General features: G+C 35.9%; 2 long non-coding RNA genes across 2 annotated transcripts in view; one reads left to right on the forward strand and one right to left on the reverse strand.

The window, feature by feature from the left end:
- The window catches only part of LOC105477104 (uncharacterized), a 264,418-nt gene that overhangs the window by 68,355 nt on the left and 173,440 nt on the right, over positions 1–22,623 (forward strand). The gene's annotated exons all lie outside the window — the stretch shown is intronic.
- Positions 1–22,623, reverse strand: part of LOC105477109 (uncharacterized) — a 65,228-nt gene that overhangs the window by 22,566 nt on the left and 20,039 nt on the right. The window contains exon 2 of the long non-coding RNA XR_984482.2: positions 7,635–7,804. This is a non-coding gene — a long non-coding RNA (uncharacterized lncRNA). The remainder of the gene's footprint in view (positions 1–7,634; positions 7,805–22,623) is intronic.

The raw sequence follows: 22,623 nt of genomic DNA on the forward strand, positions 1-22,623 counted from the left end.
ATCTAAAACCAGAATGCTATAAATACAATGTTGTCTTTTGTTTCCAAAGCTGATACACTAGAGTGATGCAATAATAATAATAAGAGTGAGATATTTTGTGGCAAACTTATTTAGGGTAAATGTCGCAGCCAGAAGCACCACTGACAAGTATTCCTGGGTAAAATGGGAAAAGAGTTAATGGGGTTGTTTGTTTTGTGCTTGCAAATTTGTTTAAATTTCTAATAGGTTTTGGATATTTAATATTTGTTGGATGCATTGTTTGCAAATATTTCTCCCATTCTGTGGGTTATCTGTTTACTCTGTTGATAGTTTCTTTTGTTATGTAGAAGCTCCTTAGTTTAATTAAGTCCTGCTTGTCAATTTTGTTTTTGTTGTAATTGCTTTTGGTATCTTTATCATGAAATCTTTGCCAGGTCCCATGTCCAGAATGGTATTTCCTAGGTTATCTTACAGAGTTTTTATAGTTTTAGGCTTTACAATTTAAGTCTTTAATACATCTTGAGTTAATTTTTTATATGGTATAAGAAAGGGGTTTGGGCTCAATCTTCTGCATATGGCTAGCCAGTTTTCCCAGCACTATATTTTGAATAGGGAGTTCTTTTCCTATTGCTTATGGGAAATTTGTCATTTTCTCTGAAGGTAAGATGGTTATAGGTGTACAGCATTATTTCTGGGCTCTCTATTCTGTTCCATTGGTCTATGTGACTGTTTTTGCACCATTACCATGCTGTTTGAGTTACTGTAGCCTCATAGTACAGTTTGAATTAGGATAATGTGATGCCTCCAGTTTTATTCTTTTTGCTTAGTATTGCCTTGGCAATTCAGTCACTTTTTTGGTTCCATAGAAATTTTAAAATAGCTTTTCCTAATTCTGTGAAGAATGTCATTGGTACTTTGATAGGAATAGCATTAAATCAGTAATTGTTTTGGGCAGTTTGGCCATTTTAGCAATATTGATTCATCTTATCCATGAGCATGGAACATTTTTCTATTTGTTGGTGTCATCTCTGATTTTTTTGAGAAGTGTTTTGTAATTCTTATTGTAAAGGTCTTTCACCTCCTTAGTTAGCTGTATTCCTGGGTATTTTATTCTTTTTGTGGCTATTGTGAATGACATTGCATTCTTGATTTGGCTCTCAGCTTGGATGCTCTTTGTGTATAGGAGTGCTACTAATTTTTTACATTGACTTTATGTTATAAAACTTTGCTGAAGGCCAGGTGCGGTGGCTCACTCCTGTATTCCCAGCACTTTGGGAAGCCAAGGTGGGCGGATCATGAGGTCAGGAGATCCAGACCATTCTGGCTAACATTGTGAAACCACGTCTGTACTAAAAATACAAAATATTAGCTGGGTGTGGTGGCCAGCGCCTGTAGTCCCAGCTACCGGGAGACTGAAGCAGGAGAATGGCATGAAGCTGGGAGGCGGAGCCTGCAGTGAGCCGAGATCATGCCACTGCACTCCAGCCTGGTCATCAGAACCAGACTGTGTCTCAAAAACAAACCAAACAAACAAACAAACAAACTTTGCTGAAGTTGTTTATCAGCTCAAAGAGTTTTTGCGGAGAGACTGTGGAGTTTTCTAGGTATATAATCATATCATCTGCAAACAGGGGTAATTTGACTTCTTCTCTTTCTATTTGTATACCTTTTGTGTTTTTTTTTCCCTTGCCTGATTGCTCTCACTACGACTTTCAGTACTATGATGAACAGGAGAGGTAAGAGGGTATCCTTGTCTTGTGCCAGTTTTACAGGGGAAAGTTTCCAGCTTTTGCCCATTCAGCATTATGTTGGCTATGGGATTTTCATAGGTGGTTCTTGATATTTTGAGGAATGTTTCTTCCATGCCTATTTTGTTGAGGGTTTTAACATGAAGGGATGTTGAATTTTATGACAGCCCCTTCTTCATCCATTGAGATGCTCCCGTGGTTTTTGTTTTTCATTCTGTTTATGTGGTGAATCACATTTATTGATTTATGTTTGGTGAACCAACCTTGCGTCTGAAGTTTTCTTTTTCTGTTGTGTCTCTGCCAGGTTTTGGTATTAGGATGATGCTGATCTCATTGAATGAGTTAAGAAAGAGTTCATACTACTTAATTTTGGGGAATAGTTTCTGTAGGAATGGTACCAGCTCTTCTTTATGCATCTGGTAGAATTTGTAAATATGTCTGGTCCTAGGCTTTTTCTGGTTTTTGTAGCCTTTTAATTAATGATTAGATTTTGGGACTAATTATTGATTTGTTCAGGGATTCAATTTCTTCCTGGTTCAATCTTGGGAGGTTGTGTTTGTTTCCAGGAATTTATCCATGTTTTCTAGATTTTCTACAGCTTGTATGCATAGAGGTTTTCCTAGCAGTCTGTGAAGATTTATGTATTTCTACAGGGTCAGTGGTAATGTCCTTTTTCTCATTTCTGATTGTGTTTATTTGGATATTCTCTGTTTTTTTATTAGTCTACCAAATGTTTTATCTGTCTTATTCATTCTTTCAAATAACCAGCTCCTGGATTAATTGATATTTTGTATGTTTATTTCACGTCTCAATTTTCTTCAGTTTACCTCTGATTTTGGTTATTTCTTAACTTCTGCTAGCCTTGGGCTTGGTTTGCTCTTGTTTCTCTAGTTCCTCGAATTGTGATGTCAGGTTGTTAATTTGAGAGCTTTCTAACTTTTTGATATGGGCATTTAGTGCTATAAACTTTCCTCTTTACAGGGCTCTGAATATGTCCTAGAGATTCTGTTATGTTGTATCTTTGTTCTCATTAGGTTCCAATAATTCCTTAATCTCTGTCTTAGTTTCATTATTTGCCCAGAGCACATTCAGGAAGAGATTGTTTATTTCCATGTAATTGTATGGTTTTGAGTAATTTTCTTAGTATTGATTTTTCTATTGCACTGTGGTCTGGGCAAGGTTGGTCTGATTTCAGGTTTTTTTTTTTTTTTTTCATTTGCTCCAGATTGTTTTATGCCTGATTGTGTGCTTGATTTTATAGTATGTGCCATATGCAGATAAGAAGACTGTATATTCTGCTCTTTTAAGGTAGAGAGGTCTATAGATGTTTATCAGGTCCATTTGTTCAAATATCCAGTTCAGTTCCTGAATATCTTTGTTCAGTTTTCTGCCTCAATGGTCAGTCTATTTCTCTCAGTGTGGTGTTGAAGTCTCCCACTATTATTGGGTGGTTATCTAAGTCCCCTTGTCGGTCTCTAAGAGCTTGCTTTATAAATCTGGGTGCTTGTGTTGGGTGCGTATGTATTTAGGACAATTAGGTCTTTTTGTTTAGAATAACTCTTTGCTATTATGTGACATTATGTGATGCTTCACTTTGTCTTTTTTGATCTTTTGGTTTTGTTTTATTTAAAGTCTGTTTTGTCTGAAATTAGAATAGCCGCCCCTGCCTTTTTATGATTTCCATTAACTTGACAGATTTTTCTCCATCCCTTTACTTTGAGCCTATGGGTGTCATTGCATGTGACATGGATCTCTTGAATACAGTATACCATTGGGTTTTGCTTCCTATATCAACTTGCCATTCTGTGGCCTTTATTTGGGGAGTTTAGCCCATTTATATTCAAAATTACTATTGATATGTCTGGATTTGATCCTGTCATCACTTTGTTAGCTGGTTATTATGCAGACTTGTTTGTGTGGCTGCTTTATGCTGTCACTGTTCTATGTTACTGTGTTTTTGTAGGGGCCAGTAATGGTCTTTACTTTCCATATTTAGCACTCATTTTAGGACTGCTTGTAAGGCAGGTCTGGTGTTAACAATCCTCCTTAGCATTTTCTTGTCTGAGAAGAATCTGATTTCTCCTTTGCTTATGAAGCTTAGTTTGGCTGGATATGAAATTCTTGGTTGAAAATTCTTTCCCTTAGGAATTCTGAATATAGGCCCCCAGTCTCTTCTGGATTGCAGTGTCTGCCATTGGTCTGCTGTTAGCCTGATGGGGTTTTGTTTGTAACCTGCCTCTTCTCTCTAGTTGTCTTTAACATTTTTTTTTTTCTTTCATTTCAACATTAAGAATTTGATGATTATGTGTCTTGGGGGTAGTCTTCTTCTGTAGTATCTGACAAGGTTTCTCTGCATTTCCTGAATTTGGGTGTTGGCCTCTCTACCCAAGTTGGGGAAATTTTCATGGCTGATATCTTGAAATATATTTTCCAAGGTGCTTGGTTTTTCTCCCTCTCTTTCAGGGACACCAATGAGTTATAGATTTACCTGAGTACATATTTCTCAGGGGTTTTGTTCATTCTTCTCTGTTGATTTTTAAAACTTTTTTTCTGACAAAGTTATTTCATACAGCCACTCTTCAAGTTCTGAAATTCTTTCCTCAGCTTGGTCAATTCTACTGTCAATACTTGCAATTGGATTAAGATACTCTTCTAGTTTGTTTTTCAGCTCTGTCTGGTCATTTTGCTTCTTTCTTATAATAGCCATTTTGTCTATCAGCTTCTGTATTTTAAAATTTGAATCCTTACATAACACAGAGAGGGTCTGATTATCTCCTGCATCTCAATGATCTTCATTCCTATCAATATTCTACATTCTATTTCTGTCGTATCAGTCATTTCAGCCTGGGTAAGAAACATTTCTGGTGAGCTCATGCAATTATTTGGAGGTAAGGAGATACTCTTGCTTTTTGAGTTGTCAGAGTTCTTACACTGGTTCTTTCTCATTTGTGTGGACTGCTGTTCCTTTAATCTTTGAAGTTGCTGTCCTTCGGAAATATTATGCTTTTTTCTTTCTTCATGCCCTTGGGAATTTGATTATGGTATAAGGTGGGTGTGGTTCACTGACTTCTATTCTAGTCTGCTCCTGGGTCTTAGAGAAGCCCCCTCTGATTACTGTCTCCATGCTCGTGTTTCTATTGTAGGGTATTCTGGTCAATGTGGCTCCCTCAGGTAGGGGCTGCAGTTGGCATACAAATGGCATCCTTGCCAGGTCAGCCCCAATGTGCTGTCTGTGTTCTTCATAGGGAAACAAGGTCTGTGCCTGCCCACAGAGTTCAGGTTGAAACAGGACTGCTGAGGTAGAAGCCATAGCAGGTATGGCCCATCTGGGTATGAGAGGTGGGATGGCTGGAGTTGCCCCCACACCATCTGGGTATTTTTAGGGAAACAGGAGGTTTCACCCCTTGGCAAATGTAGGCAGAAGTAGCACCACTGGGCTAGAAACGCTAGAAGGTGTAGCTTGCCTGGCTACCAGTGGTGGGATGGGTGGGGAGACCCACGCTGCCATCTGGGTGCTTCCTGGGAAAACAGGAAGCTCTAAGTCTTGTTTTAAATAACTACACATACTAAAAGCTACTAAGGATTAAATTTTAGCTTCCTATTCAGTGAATATTTTGAATAAAATTTTCAACTTTAAATAAATTTCAACTGAAATATAGGTGTTGCCTTACATAATGTTAAATACCGCACATGGTTCTTTAGGTTGATTTATAAAATAGTTTTTCCAAGGACAGACATTTCTAAAATATAACTGATAATGGGCATCAGAGTACAAAATATCATAATATGCAGAATTTTGTTTTGTTTTGTACAAGAGCCACATAACTAAAATTTTGTATTTTAATTATATTCTGTCTGTATGTGTATGGATAAGTAAACTCAGATAACTACAAGTTCTATTTCAATTGGCAAAATATGACAGCTAATAATAACCTTACGGTAGCATTCAGAGTAATGGCTAGGGTTTAGCCTTTGACAGAATGAATTTTTAATGACTTCACTTTGATTTCACAAATTGGATTTTAAAAATTAACCTATATCAGGATTCCACTGACTTTGTATTTGAAGTTATCTGATGACATAGATATATACTGGGATCATTTTATTATCTATGGAGTTCTGTTAGCATAGCCACACATTCATGGTTATTTCATTTTTTGTAGTGCATAGGAAGTGCATAGGAAAACTTGAAGATGAGTATAGTGAAAACAATTTTGGAAAGAAATCTTTGAATGCAAATTTGGCTTTCATAGGGAGGTGTGTAAACACACTTTCAGCAGTTACTCTTGCTAAATTATTATATTTGGGCACACATTTTTTTCACATATCAACTAGCTTTATACTGATTGTTCAACAAATTCAAGTCCCAGAGTTCTCTTGTGCTTCATTGTGTCACCAATGTGGATGGCAAACGTGCAACATGAACATTTTGTGTGATTACGTTTTTGATATCAACTATCCTAAACAATAGAAACTCAGAACTTATTTTTCCATTGTACATGTACTTGTTTGGGCTTATTGCTGCTGAATTTTTTTTTTTTTTAATACAGAGCAACAAAGGCAAAAGCATGACAATATAACAAATATAGAATTGTAGTTTTGAACCACAGATGACAAAAATAATCATTATAACAACACATCTGGACTACTATGTGTTCTACTGCAGGATTACTCTTTGTATAATACATATATTTAAAATATAGCCAATAAAAATTGACAGAGTTTCTCATTAACCCTGGTAGCTTTTGGTATCTTCTAACTTCAGCAAGGGTCGTGGCACCCTAGCTATTTTAAAGTGGCCAGCAAGGATAGCCACGTAGAAGAGTGTACCTCATTTTATTAGTTAGCGTGCTGTCCTTAAATATGTTGGCTTTTTTGCTTCTGGAAAAGGTCCAGAAATTAAAATTGGGTTTTTGGTTGTCTTTCAGACTGAAATGTGTTAGAATTCAATTCTCTGCCCATGAGTGTCTCACACAATACAATAGAGACAATATCAGAAGATGAAAGTAAAAATTAGAGATATGCCAAACCAATCCTAAATCAATCCATCCTAAATTAATGCAACTATTGATAATGATTTTAAACAACAACAAAAAAAATCAGGAACAACTGCTAAATGCACCATAAGGGTCTCGGGGACAATAAATACAACCTGGATATCTCCCAGGGAAACCAACATTTGGTCACACACAATATTGGGAAGTTCTTTACCATAGAACCACAACTAAAATGGTCACCTATTTAGAGTTCTGTTGATTATTCCCATTAGTTTGGGCAAGTTCCTTTATTTCTATAAACTCCTAAAGTTGATATGAAGATTGAGTTCTAGGACAGAGAAAAGCTCAAAGTCTGATAGCTAGAAATATTAAGAGTAAGTATCTAGATGGATTTTCAGTGACCATAAAAGTTAAATAATCTCATTTTTAGTCCAGTTACATTTAGGTACTTTGAGTGTATTTTAATAAATTTAATCTGAAATCACAACTAAAATTCTTATATCACAATGAATACACTTAAAAATGCTGAATGTATTTAAAAATAGAAAACACACTGAATTAAAGATTACTTGGATATTCAGTTGCTTGCTTAGTGATTGAGGTGTGAAAATGGAAAACTATGAGCAGTAACAGAGAGGTCCCTTTACCATTAACATCTGTTACAGCCACAATTATTAATATTGTTACCATTTTTCACAGCAGGAATGGTTTCCATCTCCATTTTATATTACAACCAATAATTTGGGAAATGATTAATGAGCTTTTTAATTATAGATTGAGTTTATCTTAAAACAATCTGTGCCACTACAGCTGGAAAGGATCAGGCTTTAATTACAACCAGGAAAAACTCCACAGGGAAACCAAACATGTCCATTTTAGGGTACACAGACCTTCTCCATGCCTGCCTCACCTTCACACTTGACTGCTTAGCTCCATTTGTTAACACATGGTGCTATGAGGCCATGGCCATGTTTTCACTGCCCATATGTGCCAGTTAGCTTCACTGTTCCAGTGCTACAGATTGTTTTCGTAAACTTGGGCTGCCAACTCAACAATTTCTCCACTCATTCATCAGGGGATCTGGCAAAAAAAAAAAAAAAAGAAAAAGAAAAACAAAAGCATGGGTTATCTGTTGTAAAGTTCAAACAACAGCTGATTGCTTGGGGATAAGGTTAAGAAGGCTTATCTTGAAAATCATAGTCTTCAAAATGTCATGTTAATTCAGAGGCTTCCTGTGACTTGATTACTTTTAGTTTAACTTTAAGAAATAACTATTTAAGGAAGGCAGCATAAAAATAACACTAGATCAGGAATTTGAAATCTGGATTTTATTCTGATCTGTTTTTCAAAGAGATGCATGACCTTGAAATGCCATCAAATTAGCCTATGCTCATTATCTTTTGGAAAGTGTGAGGGTGGCCTCACATAATTGCCCACCAAGCAAGCTCTAATAGTTTATGATTCTATAATTCAAGATGCTAAGCATTGGAAGCATTGTTTGATGATAAGGCTTCAGGCTGGAAAGGGGAACTGATGCATCTTAAAAACTCGAACTGTGTCTCAGGCAGATGGTTGTTAGTTGTTAGTTGTCAGGATCTCTTGTTGAGCAAAGATGTGCTCCCACGGACTTACAGGTGCTTCTGTTTTGTAGCACTGGTTTTGCAGTTTTGTTGCTTACAGGAGGAGTGCAAATCAGCCATCAGGCCAGGGGGAGAAATACATGATATTGGTCTTGATGAATTTGCTCACTAACTATCTTTCTTCTGTTGATCTCAGCAGACTTCTGCCCGGGGTGTGGAATGAGTACATTCTTCCCTGTCAAGTCCTGGCAATTATTTTCCACCATGAGCACAGTGCTCTTTTTAGCTTTGCATCACTGAATAACAGTAAGGAGACAAACGCTATGACAAGAAATATCCATCCTTAAAACCATCTATATATTTGTACCCAAAGATGTGTTGTTGAGGGTAGAGGTTGGTGTAAAATCTTGTGATATGTATGTGCATATACACCCATACACACACACACACACACAGACATACAGACACGCACACAATCTAGTAAAGTTCCTGTTTACTAACTTAACGAGAACTATAACTATATTTACAGTAGGGTCTAACATAGGGACTTATTTCTTTTAACAAATATAGGCTGGATAAGAATTAGAACTAAGTTGGTAAAGCAACTCTTCTTGAGGGAATTAAATTATTATACTTAATAAGAAGCACAGTATCCATTTTTACTTTATCCATAGTAACTACAATGGGAGGGATAGAGTGGGAATGTTTTTATTTATGAATGAATAAAGTTGCATGGATTACAAGTTGAGAAATAACTCAAACTTGATGTTAAATATCAATGCAAACAACCATACAGGCTTCAAAAAAAGTGTGCTAGAATTAATGAACGTGAAAAATAATTCAGTTAATCAGCAGTTTGATAGGTTTAGAGCAAAAATTAGAGAAATGGAAGAAAGGGTAAAAGTATTGGAAAAACACAGTAAGGAATGTAAGTAGAGTGTGAAAACTGCTGTGGAACAGATTGCTGTTATAATTAGAGACAACATTTCACTCTCCTTTAAATACAAGTCCCTGGAAATTGCTCTGAGTGAAAGAGGGGGAGGCACAGCTGTTTGAGTGTACAGCTGGTGGGAAAGACAAAGACTAGAGTCAGTTAGACATAAACCAGTTAAAAAGAAACTAGCTAAGTAACAGTAACACCTGGCTTGAGCATAACCACAAATATGCATTATTCTTAAGGAAATAAAACATAGAGGGTTTTTATGGAGAATAAGAAAATTTTCTTGCATATAAGAATCTCTCCAACTAGTGGCTCATGCTTATAATCCCAGCACTTTGGGAGGCCAAGGTGGGTGGATCACCTGAGGTCAGGAGTTTGAGACCAGCCTGGCCAACATGGCAAAACTCTGTCTCTACTAAAAATACAAAAAATTAGCCTGGAGTGGTGGCACGTGCCTGTAATTCCAGCTACTCAGAAGGCTGAGGCAGGAGAATCGCTTGAACCTGGGAGGTGGAGGTTGCAATGAGCAGAGATTGCACCATTGCACTTCAGCCTGGGCAACAAGAGCGAGACACCATCTCCAAAATATATATATTTGGAGAATCTCTCCAACTATTCATTGTACAAAGAGGTAAAATACCTAAATCTGAAAGAACAATATATATTGAAATATGATGAGACTAATAGCATTAATTGTAATGCTGACATTCAATTGTGTCCTTTGTTTTACATAAATATTGAGAATAAGTGATCAAATACTTAGTGATTAATAAAAACTCTTCTCACTGTAATAGGCAAAAGAACATTCAGTAGGTGTCCTGGAAGGATACTCCACACACCCAATTACTAGTCTCACCCTTCCTCTGTGCGTTCTTCAGAAACGTGCACAGATTCAACCTACTCACTTATTTTGTCTTGCCATAAAAGTGCAAGACAAATGAGAAAAATGAATATGTACACTTTTGGTTTACAGCTGACCAAAATCTCAGAAACACCAGGATTGGACAGCTTGTTCTCTCATCTTTTAATGTTATCAAATATTAACATCTACATCAGATTTTTTTTCATAGTACACAGCAAACAATTCCTACCAGTGCCTTAGCTGCACAACTGTACAAGCAGACCCATCCTGTAGATATTCTTAAAGAGGCTGCTATGATATTTGCCAAGAACACATTATCCTGTGAGTGAGGGTATTGTCTGAGATGAGATAGCAACTTTGTGAACCGACGCATAAGAATTCACAGACCATCTCTGTTTCACCTTCTCCTGATTATATTCACATGAAACCGAAGACATTTGATGATTCTTACCTCTTCAATACAGACAATTTTCCCTTTTCTAGTCTTCACCTCATTCTGCTAGGAAAAAAAAAGGGATGTACAGAGGGGCAAATTGTCTGATGAGAATCCAAAAGCCAAGATATCTTTATTGTGTACCCCTTCCTCTCTAGTTAGTGCTCCGTGGAATATTTATACCTTATCATCGTGAGGAAAGGAGCCAAATCTTTTCTGCTAAGTTAGAGATATTTTTAGTCAGAGTTTACACTGTGTTTTACTAGCTCTGGTTTAATCAGTAGTTGTTGATAAATTTAGTGTGTAAAAGTAAGAGATGTAACAACCCTCATTGCATCACCCCTTTGCTTGTATTATAAAACAAGTATTTGTTGTATCTAACTTTATATTTAAATAGTCAATCATTTGTAAGGGTGTCTTGACTACCTATGCCAATCAATAAAGTGATTCTATTTTTATTTTGGAGGATATGGGTCACACGAGAAAGAATGAGACCAAATTTCTGATAACAAAGATTAAGTATAATCTGAATACTGTTATTTGGTCAACAAACAAGGTGACTCAAACAATGTTTGCAAACAAAAAGCTTTTTGCTCATATTTCTTAGAAATTTTTTTTTACTCATTCATCAGAACAAAATTTTAGCTCAATTTTGTAGTGGAACTTCTCTGAAGCCCTGGATTTGATATTATTATCTCCTATAATTTCCCATAATATTTCATATTTATTGATGACATTTAAGCATTTATTTAATAGCTATATTTCACATTAGAATATTTATGTATAAACAGAGAAAATATCTAGAGTGTCTGAAAGGACATGGCACATATTAAAAGCAAATAAATATTTACAGAGTATTAATTATTTCTTTATTTACCCATCATCTCCACAGATACTGCCTGAGCATCTGCCCTTGCGCAACTTTCATTCTACGAGAAGGAGTGACAATAAAACCTTTAAGTAAAATATCCAGTTTGTAAGAAGAAAAGAAATGTTAAAGAAAAAAGAAAAAAAATAGAACAGGGTGAGAAGGATTAGGAGTGTTGGCATGGAGGGTGGGGTGGCCTAAGATAGGTTTATTGAGAGCATGTGATTAGAATAAGTCCGAAGGAGGTAAAGGAAATTTCCCTTGAATTTCAAACTGAAAACTGCTCCATGCAGAGAAGAGTCAGGAAAATGCCTAGTATGTTCAAGAGACAGAAATTACTTTTGTTGAAACAGTACCAAGGATCCAGGTGCATTCTTATTTTATTTTCCCTTCCTAAGGAGTCATTGTATTTTTATTTTTTCAGAATGGCTTTTTCTGATTACCCATGAATTATTTTCACTGTTCTGAAGACAAGAATCCAAATACTGTCTTTTGACACCACAGATCTGTTTTCCAACAGAGACATCCCTTCCTTCCCTCTGAAATAACCATGGAGAAAATAGAGTTGAGATGTAATAGAGCTTAAAATCAACTTTATTAAATTGAATTTCTCCAGAATTGAGAAGACATCTCACTTTTCCTATAGCCTTCAGGTAAACACTTACAAAGAGGTATTTTAATAACCACTTAGACACACAAGGACAGCTCTTCAGGTGGTCTCAGAGAGGATAAAAAATTGCATATGTCATCTGCCAGAACAGATACTAAATTACCTTGGCCTACAGAAACTTTCTATTTGCCTAGAAGGTATTTATTTTCCCACTTGAGGTGTTGGGAAAACAATAGCCTAAACTTCCTATGACAGAAAATATATCAGTGAAAACTCAGTATCTCTTTAATCTTTTATTACATACTCTGTTACTGGTGGCCTAAACTTTTTGTGACAGAACATACATCAATGAAAACTCAGCATCACTTTAATCTTTTACTGTGTTGTCTGCTACTGTGTCTCTGTGATTACTGTTAGCATATCATGATCATTTGTTCATTTTTCTTTGTACGCATGTTTTTTACATTTCACACAGTATATTCAATCAAAATAATACGTAGATCACATAGGTTTAAATTGAATGCTTTCTGAAGCTTATTTAGTCTGTACATTGAATGCTACCTTTACAAGTACCTTATTTTTGGAAACATTTCAATATAATCAATCTATCAATATTTGTTAATATACTAGAAACTATTTGATTAACTGTATTATTTCACAACCATATCTCCCTTTGACTGTGTTTTTGCCTTAGAAAATTTGTTGTAATTTATGCTAAAATAGGAAAAAATGAGCACAACAGCATAAGCATTATCCAACTCCTTTTGAAATTTAATTCTTATGTATAATTTTATGTAAATTTTATTTTACATAAAAATGTTATTTCCTGTAGTGACTTCTTGAATTAAGAGTGAATACAAAAGATTCAATATGCCTCTAAGATTTATATACATTTTTACTGAATTGTGAATGCATTGAGCAATATTTACCATATCAATGTTGGAAATATCTTAACATTATGTTGAGGAATTGATATTCATACATAAAAAGAAAAATGAGAATATGTATAAATATGGTGTGTATACATGTTTGCATGTGTGTAAATTTGACCAAATATATTGTGAAATTAAAAATTATGAATACATTTGAGAAACAATCTGATAAAGAGAAAAAAATACCGTCATAAGCCCCTGAACAATTTCAAATATTATGTTGAAATTTTCTTTTTCAGTGGATAAAAAAGAGGCATTAAACAAAATGTCTACTCCTAAATTGTGTCAAATAAACCAAAGTTCACTTTGGGAGGAAAGGCAAGTGTGGCCAACATCTTATTTAGTATTCAAACTATGCATTAAACTGTGGTTTATGGACTTGTTTCATATGATGACTTGTTTTTTTTTCTTGAAACAAAGTCTCACTCTGTCTCCCAAGATGGAGTGCGGTGGCATGACCTTGGCTTACTGTAATGTCTGCCTCCCAGGTTCAAGCAATTCTCCTACCTCAGTCTCCTGAGTAGCTGGGACTACAGGCGTCCACCACCACGCCTGGCTAATTTTTGTATTTTCAGTAGAGACAGGGTTTTACCATGTTGGCCAGGCTGGTCTCAAACTCCTGACCTCAAATGATCCACCCACCTTGGCCTCCCAAAGTACTGGGATTAGAGGCATGAGCCATGGTGGCCAGCCTCATATATGACTTCTAATTAATTAATATGAACAAAATTTCTGTCTACAATTATTACATAAACATGTAATTTATAAATGGAAAGACCTATAAGGGTGTAGCTATTTAAATGGTTTTTAAATAGGTTTTTTTATTTGTCAATTTATGTTATAAAATCTAGGAACTGACAAATTGTATAATTTAGCCCTACAAATCCTGTTTGACTTCTGTCTTCAGCAAAAGTATGTGACTGTCTTCCTTCAGGGCCCATGTTAATAATAATTTAGGAGTGTTTTGTGCAGATCTGATCCGAGTACCATGTATAGGTTCATTTCTTCTATAACACTTGAATTCAAATTTGAGAATCTTCAGAATTAATCAGGTAATATTTATAGAAATATCACTATAAAACCTCATGCAGACATTTATTATATAAAATATATTTTTTCTAAAAAGAATAAGAAAACTGAATTTTGACCAGTAATCCAGGTGAGTTGCTTTAAGTTGAATATGAACTGAATAAACACATAAAAGTAATTTTTCATATTTTAGCTTCATTGAATTAATGATATTTCTTATTTGTTCTTGGAAAAATATAGGTGTTTATAAAATTTACATAATTAAAAAATCCATCAATATTTGTTAATATATAGAAGATTATTAAATGAAAATATTATTTCATGAATACATCTAACATTGAATATCTATGTGTTTTTAATTTGGGACATTTATAGTCATGTGTGGCAACATAGGAAAAAGTAAAACATGTATAACTTATACCTCCTTTCACCTTTGTGTTTTGTCATCTCAATTTCTAACTTCCATAATAAATCAATAAATATCTGCAGTTGTCATATCAATTAGAATTACTTTCAGTTGAATGAACCAGTAATTTGGCTACATCAGGATATTTTTTCTGTTCCATACGTAGTATTGAAGAATATTGAGAGGAAGTATGGCAGTTCCATTATGTCCTCAGTTATCTTAACTGTTCTTAACCTTCCATTCCACCTTCCTTAGAATGTAGCACTATTCTCATTCTTACAAAATGGCTTTTACATCTCTAGGCATCATACCTGTGCTCCAATTTGGAAGATGAAGCAAAGGAGAAAGGCAATAGGCAGAAGATACAAATGCATGTAATAGTTCTGCCAACTCTAACAAGCTAGAAGTGAGAGACAAAGCAAATTTTATTATATGAAAAGCATATATAAATACATATTTTAAAGTTTTCTCTCTCTATATAGGCAGATATTCTTTATACTATATATACCTTCTAGTTTCCTTTTGTGGTTAGAAACTGGAGATTAAATGTGGGTGATTAACAGCTGTTTAAGAGGAAGTGATAGTTTTTGCCAATAAGGGGATTACTGTAAAAATTTATTTTCCTCTTGGCTGGAGCCTTTTAGATTTACAATATTTTCAGATACTTTGTGGCATTCAAGTATATTCAAGTGCACTTTTTAATTTTAGTACTTGCTGTTTTTAGAGAAGTTTTAGATTCACAGCAAAAATAAGAGAGAGGCACAGAGATTTCTTATGTCTTCTCTGTTTTTACACATGTATACCCTCCCCCATTATCAACATTCTGCACCAGAGTGGTACACATGTTATAACTGATAAACCTACACTGACATATGATAATCACCCAAAGTTCATCGTTTGCATTAGGGTTCACCTTTAGGTATTGTACAGTCTATGCAAGTGTACTTTCAAGAAAGCGTGGGCTTGCTTACAGGATTCTATTAACATAATGAAGGGATTCCACTTGTGTAAATACAGCAGAGGGATATTATATTAGTCTCATTAACCCATTGAACCTCTTGGTGTTTCAACCCAACTGTAACAAGGCTTTTATTGAGTAGGATAAACCAGAATGTTTGAGTGAAAATTAATTGGCAACACCAAAACATGCCAAGAGATTCTAAGTACGTAAAACTAAATGTGTTTTGAAATGATTGTACATATGTCTGACTTTTTTTTGTTTACATGCAATGGCAAACCTGTGAAGATATTTAACTTTTAATTTTATTGTTAATTTTTAGGAACACATACTAGTTGTAAATATTTATAAGGTACATATGATATTTTGATATGAACCTATAAAGTATAATAATCAAATCTGGGTATTTGGAAGATTCATTTTCTCAAACGTTGATCATTTATTTATGATGGGTCGATTGAAATCTTTTCTAGCTATTTTGAAATATAAATACATTACTGTTAACTATATTTCCCTAATTATGCTACCAAACACTAGATCCATATCGTTCTATAAAACTTATTTAAATTCAATAGCTCATTGAAAATTCTAGAAAAGTATCTGCTTTGTAGTAAACACTTGATAAAACGTAGTTCACTTATGAAACAAATAAATCATTTTCTTTAAACAACAGAATTCATTTATATACAGATTGTTTCTTTATAGTGTGGGTAGAAGCTACCATTTTATAATTCACTGGTTTTCAAATTTTGGGAGCTCAAAATCCTTTCAAAATAATAATTTTATGCAGACCTCCAATGTAGTAAATGTTCCAAAAACTGCTTTAATTAAAACAGAATTCTCCAGAGCTCTGCTCCCTCTGCCTCCCAAGCCATCCCTTGAGACTTCTGAGGCAACTCCAAATTGCTGTAGAATTCTTAAAAATGTATTGAATCTAGTAAAACAGGCCCTGCAGATAGTTATACTTCTAGCTTAATATAATCTTTTCAATTCAGAATAAACTCATTTATCTATATTGTTGATTGTCAAATGATAATGAATTATGAACAATAGTTACTTTTTGTTCATTTTAAAAAGTAATTTTATTAAAGTTGCTCATTGTAATATGTTAAAACTTAGGAAAACTTTAACCTTGTGAGAAATAAGTTATTGAATGAGGCTATTAGTTTGAACCCCTCTGTCTTCTAATTTATTACACTGTGCCACTCCCTACATTCTTTCTTTTGTGGAGTTACCTGTGTTTTCCTTATATACTAATCTGGGAATCAAAATGTCTTTATTTAATTATTTTAATTTGGATTTTTGTCCAACATTTAAAATCTAGATTAAGTGATAGAAACACATAACTTTGGATAATTTGGAATTTATGTCTGTGGCAATTTCAGCTATCAGAGTGCCAAAACAGCAGTAGTGACTTCATTTGATCATAGTTCCTCTGGTATGCCCTTAGTTCTTATACACTGTCCAAGTTTGGCTTAATATTCCTCCCATGCTATAGGATCCCATTCTATTTTATCCCATTCTATAGGTTGTCTGTTGACTCTGTTGATAGTTTCTTTTGTTGTGCAGAAACTCTTTTGTTTAATTAGGCACTATTTGTCAACTTTGTTTTTGTTGCAATTGCTTTGGGTGTCTTTGTCATTAAATCTTTGTTAGGTCCTATGTCCAGGATTATAGTTCTTAGGTTATTTTTCAGGGTTTTTATACTTGATCTTAGCCAAAAGGCCAAGAAGCAATCTCCAGGGTTTTTGTAGTTTTAGGTTTTACATTAGTCTTTAATCCATCTTGAGTTGATTTTTTTTAATATGGTATAAGGAGGGGGTCCAGTTGCAATGTTCTGCATGTGGCTAGTTGGTTATTCCAGCACCATTTTTAAATAGAGAATCCTTTCCTCTTTGCTTGTTTTTCTTGACTTCATTGAATATTAGATGATTATAGTTGTACAGAATTATTTTTGGGCTCTCTATTCTGTCCCAGTGGTCTATGTGTCTTTTTTTTGTACCACTTCCATGCTGTTTTGGTTACTGCAACCTTGTAACATAGTCTGAAGTTAGGTAATGTGATGCCTCCAGCTTTGTTGGTTTTGCTTAGATTTCTCTTGGCTATTTATGCTCTTTTTTGGTTCCGTATGAAGTTTAAAATAGTTTTTTTCTAATTCTGTGAAGAATGTCATTGGTAGTTTGATAAGAGTAGCACTGAATTTGTACATTGCTTTGGGCAGTATGGCCATTTTAACAATATTGATTCTTCCTGTTACTGAGCATGAAATGGTTTACCATTTGTTTGTGTCATCTCTGATTTCTTTGAATAGTGTTTCATAATTCTGAATGTAGAAGACTTTCACCTCGTTGGGTTAGTTGTATTCCTAGGTATTTTATTCCTATTATGGCTATTGTGAATGGCATTGCATTCTTGATTTGGCCGTCGGCTTGTAGATTGTTGGTGTATAAAGGTGTTACTAATTTTTGTACATTGATTTTGTGTCCTGAAACTTTGCTGAAATTGTTTACCTGCTTAAGGAACTTTTGGGCAGAGACTGTGACTTTTTCTAGGTATAGAATCATATTGTCTGTAAACAGGGATACTTTGACTTCCTCTCTTCCTGCTTGGATGCCTTTTATTTCTTTCCCTTGCCAGACAGATCTATCAAGAACTTCCAGTACTATGATGAATAGGAATGGTGAGAGGTCATTCTTGTCTTGATCTGGTTTTTAAAGAGAATGCTTCTTGCTTTTGCCTATTGAGTATGATGGTTATGGGATTGTCATAGATGGTTCTCATTATTTTGAAATATGTTTCTTCCATGCCTATTTTGTTGTGGGTTTTTAATATGAAGGGATGTCGAATTTTATCAAAAGCCTTTTCTTCATCTATTGAAATAATTATATGGCTCTTGTTTTTAGTTCTCTTTATGTGATGAATCACATTTATTGATTTGTATATGTTGAATCAACTTTGCATCCCAGGGATAAAGCATACTTGATCATAAGGGATTGTATTTTTGATGTGCAGGTAGATTCAGCTTGCTAGTATTCTGTTGAGGATTTTGCATCTATGTTCATCAAGGATATTGGTCTGACATTTTCTTTTTCTGCCATGTCTTTCCCAGGTTTTGTTATCAGTATGATGTTGATCTCATAGAATGAGGTAGGGAGGAATTCATATTCTTTCATTTTTTTGGGATAGTTTCAGAATGGTACCAGCTCTTCTTTATACATCTGGTAGAATTTGGCTATCTGATCCTGGGTTTTTCTGGTTGGTAGGCTTATTATTACTTATTCAATTTCAGGACTCATTTTTAATTTGTTCAGGGATTTAATTTCTTCCAGTTTAATCTTGGTGGTTGCATGTTTCCAGTAATTTATCCATTTCTTCTAGGTTTTGTAACTTGCATGCACTGAAGTGTTCCTAGTAATCTCTGAGGACTTTTTGTATTTCTGTGTGGTCAGTGTTAGTATCCCCTTTGTAATTTCTGATTGTGTTTATTTGAATCTTCTCTCTTTTTTTCTTTATTAGCCTAAATAAATTTTCTTTATTTAGATTCTTTCAAAGAACCAGCTCCTGGATTTGTTAATCTTTTGTGTGGTTTTTGACATCTCAGTTTCCTCCAATTCAGCTCTGATTTTGTTTTTGTTTTTGTTTTCCTTGTCTTCTCCTGGCTTTGGGATTGATTTGCTCTTGTATCTCCAGTTCCTCTCAGTATGATGTTAGATTGCTGATTTGAGATCTTACTTTTCAATGTGAGTGTTTAGCACTATAAATTTTCCTCTTAACACTGTTTTTGCTGTGCGCCAGAGATTCTAGTATGTTGTATCTTTGTTCTCATTAATTTCAATACATTTCTTGATTTGAGTCTTAATTTTATTGCTTACCCAAAGGTCATTCAGGAGAAGGTTAGTTAATTTCTATGTAATGGTATGGTTTTGTGTGGCTTTCTTAGTATTGATTAGTATTTTTATTATGCTGTGCTCTGAGAGTGTGTTTGCTAAACAAAACTCTGAGAGTTATTTTGCTTTTGCTGAGGATTGTTTTATGTATGATTATGTGATCAATTTTAGAGTATGTGTCATGTGCAGATGAGAAGAATGTATATTTTGTTGCTTTGGGGTGGAGAGTTGTGTAGATGTCTGCTAGGTCCATATGGTCAAATGTCAAGTTTGGATTCTGAATGTCTTTGTTTAGTTTTCTGCCTCAGTGGTCTGTCTAATACTGTCAGTGGGGTGTTGAAGTTTCCTATTATTGTGTGGAAGTCTAAGCTTCTTCATAGGTCTCTAAGAGCTTGTTTTATGAATTGAATGCTCCTATGTTGTGTGTATATATATATATATTTTGGTTTGTTGTCTTCTTGTTGAATCGAACTCTACCATTTTGTAATGCTCAACTTTTTTTTTTTAATATTTGTTCATTTAAAGTTTGTTGTGTCTGAAATTAGAATAGTAACCACTTTTTAAAATATTTTCCATTTGGTTGGTAGCTCTTTCTCCATTCTTATACTTTGAGTCTATGGGTATCATTGCAAGTGAGATGGGTCTCCTGAAGACAGCATACCATCAGGTCTTGCTTCTTTATCCAGTCTGCCACTGTTTGCCTTTTAATTGGGGCATTAATTTTGTTTACAGTCAAGGCTAATGTTGATATGTGCATATTTGATCCTGTCATTATATTATCAGCTGGTTATTTTGCAGACATGTTTGTTTGATTGTTTTATAGTATGAATGATGTATGTACTTAAGTTTGTTTTTGTAGTGGTTGGTTGTAGTCTATCCATAGTTAGCACTTCTTTCAGTGCCTCTCTTATGACAGGTCTGGTAGTAACAAATTCCTCTAACATTTGCTTGCCTAAAATAATATTATTTCTCCTTTGCTTATGAAACTTAGTTCAGTTGTATATGAAATTCTTGCTTGGAGATTCTTTTCTTTAAGAATGCTGAATATAGGCCTTCAATCTCTTCTGGCTTGTCAGGTTTCTGCTGAAACATTTCTTACATGCCATTTCTCTCTAGCTGTCTTTAACATTTCTTCTTTCACTTCAACCTTGGAGAATCTGATGAGTATGTATCTTGGGGATGGTCTTCTTGTGTAGTATCTCATAGGGATTTTCTGCTATTCCCGAATTTGAATGTTGGCCTCTCCAGTGAGGTTAGGGAAATTTTCATGAACCATAACCTAAAATGTGTTTTCCAAATTTCTTTCTTTCTCCCCCTCTCTTTCAGGGATGCCAGTGAGTTGGAGACATGGTCTCTGTACATAATTCCATGTTTCTTGGAGATTTTGTTCTATCCTTTCTTAAAAATTTTTTGCCTGACTGAGTTAGTTTAGATACCCAGTCTTCAAATTCTGAGATTCTTTCCTCAACTTGGTCTATTTTGCTGTTAATATTTGTGATTGCATCATGAAATTTGTGTAGTGTGTTTTTCAGCTCTATCAGATCAGTTTGTTTGTTTTTTTTTTTAATAATGGTCATTTTGTTTACCAGTTCCCACATTGTTTTGTGTAAACCTTAATTTCCTTGAATTGGGTTTCAATTTACTCCTGAATCTAGATGATCTTTATTCCTGTCCATATTCTGAATTTGATTTCTGTCATTTTTAGCTACTTCACTCTGGTTAAGAACTCTTACTGGTGAAGTAGTGTGGTCATTTGGAGGTAAGAAGCAGCTCTGGCTTTTTTGAGTTATGAGAGTTCTTGTGCTGGTTCTTTCTCATCTGTATAGCTTGGTGCTCCTTTAACTGTGGTGTAATTTGAGTACCGTCAGTTGACTTTTTTTCTATATGTTTCCAGAGGGCCAAGGCTTTGTGCAAGTCTTTATCTGTAGCTGAATTCTCATCCATGGTTTCACAAGAGAGTATGTTAGCATTTTTGGTATTGAAATTTGGACTTTGAGCCAACAGATGGCATGTAAGCAAAGGATGTGTAGATAGACTTTTGCTCAGACACATGACTCCTCTGTATTTCCTCATGATTGCAGCCACGCTACCGCTCAATGCTCTGAAAGTGTATGCTCCTCTCCCATTTAAGTGCTGGCTGCAGTTCTCAGCTTGGCACTCCTGGGCTTCACACTGCAGCACTGGGGCAAGCTGAAGCTTTATGTTCCCTTTCCAGCTAGGAGGCAGCAGGTGAAGGGACCATGGCAGTGCCTGAGGCAGAGGACCTTTTACTTGTCTCTTGGGGCTCCATCACAGAGAGAGATGCAAAGTGGCTTTCTATTAGTGTGATTGGCCTGTGGTGGGGCAGCTGTGTTCTGGACCAAAACCAGGGCACCTTACCTGATGATGAGCAGCAGCAGGAGCAGACAGACTTTCAGTTGCCTCTGGGATCTCCACCTCAGAAAAACACAGAGCCACTGCTACTGGAAATGGTCAGCAAGAGTCTGGGGCTGGTGCACTGCTGGCTCAGCTGTTGGCCCCACTTGATGAAAAGCTTGTGGTTGAGGGCTCACAGTTAGGAGAGAGTGGGCAACTTTCCAGATGGTGACTGTGTTGTGTTGGAAATGAGTAAAGCCCACAGGCTCTTTGTTTCTTCTCCAGTCTTGGAGCAGCAGGGACAGAACTGCTGCAGGGACAGAGAACCTTTTCTTGCTTCTGGAAGTCACTGTCAGGGAAACACAGAGCCACTGGCAGTGGAAATGCTTGGCTGTGGGTAGGAGACAGCTGTTCTGTGTTCCCAAGCTGGGGGCCCTGACCAGTGAAGAGTGAGGGGTGGGGACTCACAGGGAAGAGAGACTGAACTCCTTTCTGTATAGTAGCTGTGGTGTCCTGGTGATCTAGTGTAGTGATCAGGCCCTTTGTTCCTGTCCAGTTCTGAGGGCAGTAAGTTCATTACCACTGTAGTTGCAATGGGAGAGGGGCTGTAGGCTGTTTCTAGGATTCCCTCCTCAGAAAAATGCAGAGTTGTCACAGATTGAAGTGTCCAGATGGGGGAAATGTGGTTGCACTGGGGGTCAAGGTGGAGAAACACTGCCCAGTGAAGAGTAGTGGAGGTGAGGACCTGTGTGGAAAACAGTCTGGCCACTTTCCCATAAGGCTGCTGCACTATGTCCAGGATGTTCATCAGTTGCCAATCACTGTGTTCCCTCCCATATCTGAGGGCAACAGGAGCAAAGGCTGCAAAGCAACAAAAACGTTGGCCTGCCGACTTCCTTTGGGAGCTCCATCCTAGGGAAATGCAGGGCTGCTGCTGGCCTGAGAGCCAAGGCAGCGGGTGACTAGCGTCCAGGGTCTGGAGGCCGTTCCTAGAGTGGAGTAGCGGGGGTGTGGGCCCACATGGCAAACAGCTGCACTG

Source organism: Macaca nemestrina, chromosome 16 (assembly GCF_043159975.1).
Source record: "Macaca nemestrina isolate mMacNem1 chromosome 16, mMacNem.hap1, whole genome shotgun sequence".
Classification (NCBI taxonomy): Eukaryota; Metazoa; Chordata; class Mammalia; order Primates; family Cercopithecidae; genus Macaca; species Macaca nemestrina.